A 2769-nucleotide genomic window follows, 5' to 3' on the forward strand; every position below is an offset into this window, starting at 1 on the left:
TTTCGTTAAAAAATGGGTTAGTTTTGTTTTTTACTTTTTACTTTATTTTACGTAAGCTAAATACAAACTTTCTTTGTGTAGTTATTTTATGGTATGCTCTCAATTTAAATGATGTGCATTGGGTTTTCACTTTAAGACTGGACTATTTACAAACCATGCTAGTATCTGCATTGTATTCCTTTGAAACAGTACCTTTGTGAGAAATAAGCGCCTTGCAAAACTATTTGGAGAATATTACCGGTATTTGTTTTAAAATATTACAATACGGGTTTTGGAACCTTGGTTGTATCATGGCTCCATGGACTCATAATTCCTTGGACTGTTAAAAGGGTTAAGATATCTGACTGTACCTTAAACTTAAGACTTGAGGGCTGTAGGACCTTTTGAAACGAGTGGCTGGAGATTTCATGGTTCTGATGGTTGATCCATTAAGCTATTCCGATCTTCGCTATAAATCTTTGAGAGCTGTCAGTATGCTAAATAGAAATCTCACAGGCAGCGCTGTTGCAGAAGAATAGAAAAGCGGTTTACTGATTTATCTTCTCTGGATCATGCAGAAAATAAGGAAAATATAGTGACTTGGAGTGAACTCCCTAACTGAACAATAAATCTCCGGTACATATATGTATACATCATATGATCAAACACATGTGGACACCTGACCATCACACCTATATCAACTTGTTGGACATCCCATTCCAAAACCATGGGCATTCATGTGGCGTTGACTCCCCTTTTATGGCTATAACAGCCTCCACTCCTTTCCACAAGATTTTGGAGTATGTTTGTGGGAAGTAGTGCCTATTTAGCCAAAAGAGCATGTATGAGGTCAGGCACAGATGTTGAATGAGGAGGTACTCGGTGTGGTTGAGAGTCAGGGCTCTGTGCGGCCGGCCAAGTTCCTCCACACAAACTTGTGAATTCAAGTCTTTACGGGCCTTGCTTTTTGTGCTGGAACGGGAGAGGTTCTTCCCTAAACTGTTCCCACTAAAGTTGAAAGCAAACAATTGTCTAAAATGTCTTTGTATGTCTTTTGTAAGCATTAATGTTACTCTTTACTGGAACTAAGGGCTCAAACCCGGAAAAACAGCCCCAGACCATTGTACTACGTCAAGTTTTGAGATTTAAAGGAACTCTGTGCCGGCTTCCTGAGGGTTTGTCGAATTTGTTCTTGTACTTTTAAGTTATTTATTTATTTTTTGCTGTCGGCGAATATTTGTGTTTCTTCAAGAGCTCGGTGTGCAGCCTGCTGATGGTGCAGCTTCTTGTATTGATCACTGGTTTTCATTAGAAGAGCACAACAAATTCTAGCAACTCATCCTTGACCAATATATATGTATATAGATCAAGGCCACTGGACAATTTGGTCCAAAAGCTGCCACCCAGAATGATGAAAAGGCACAGTAATGACCTCAGCAAGTGCTGTACTACTGGCATTTTTAGGGATCGGAACAGGGTTTGTCCATGGAATATTCTAAATATAACCAGTAGAATGTAGGTTTTTAATAACAAAGGATTAATAAAATGAGCATTTTGTCCACAAATGCGTAAATGATAAGGTCTTGTTCATGTGCAGAGTTTATATCCAGCAATACATTTTGCCATCCATAGTTTAACAATTCAAAATATAAAAAGTGAATACCGTAAAAAAAAATCAACAAAGTACATGAAGGGAGTATATGTAAATTGAGAAGAAATGTTAGGAAGGCAGATATGGGGTTGAACCAAACGCAACAAGTATGCAAGTCAATGGGCATTTAATCTGCGTATTCTTATTGAGTTGATTTAACTATACATGCTTGGCTGCAAACTTGATCATAAAAGACTGTGTATTAGTTTGGGTTTACCGAGACAGCCCTGTATTTTTGCTTGTATTTCATGTATTTGCACAACCAAGATATACCGTATTGGCCCGAATATAGGCCGCACTTTTTCCCCCACGTCTTTAAAGTGGGGGTGCGGCCTATATTCAGGGTCTAGCGCCCGACGCCCGGGACATGCAGTCCCGGGCGCCGGGCAGGCAGCGGGGTTAGGATACAGATCCCCCGCAGCGGTGCAGGGGACCTGCATCCTACTCTCCGATACGCTCAGACAGCCTCCCCTGCCGGCACTTTCCACAAGGGAAGTACCGGCACGAGAGGTTGTCTAAGCGCATCGCCGGTGAACGCCCCCCCCCCGACTTACCAGAGCAGAGTCCCGAGTGTCTTGCGGGGCCGGCGGAAGACATCTACGCAATACGCGTATACAACTTCCGGTGCCGGCACTTCCGCTGAGTGCCGGCACCGGGAGTTGTATACGCGATTTGCATAGATGTCCCCCTCCGGCCCCGCAAGACACCCGGGAGTATGCTCTGGTAAATTGTGGGGGGGGGGGACAGAGTGGCAGCATATCTCGGGGGGGGACAGAGTGGCAGCATATGTCAGGGGGGGGAGGACAGTGGCAGCATATCTCGGGGGGGAGAGGACAGAGTGGCAGCATATCTCGGGGGGGGCAGTGGCAGCATATCTCGGGGGGGAGGACAGAGTGGCAGCATGTTTTTTGGGTGCTTTTTTAAAGAAAAATACTTTTTCTTTAAAAAAGCACCAAACTTTTAGGGTGCGGCCTATATACGGGGGCGGCCTATATCCGAGCCAATACGGTAAAACATGCAAAAAAAACACTAGAATGATTGAGAAAAGCTAGGGGGAGAAGTCAAATCTTATGGCCAGGGGTGTATATATGGTATACTACTAATACCAACATAATATGCAAAACAGGCAATGAATTAGT

Source organism: Spea bombifrons, chromosome 3 (assembly GCF_027358695.1).
Source record: "Spea bombifrons isolate aSpeBom1 chromosome 3, aSpeBom1.2.pri, whole genome shotgun sequence".
Classification (NCBI taxonomy): Eukaryota; Metazoa; Chordata; class Amphibia; order Anura; family Pelobatidae; genus Spea; species Spea bombifrons.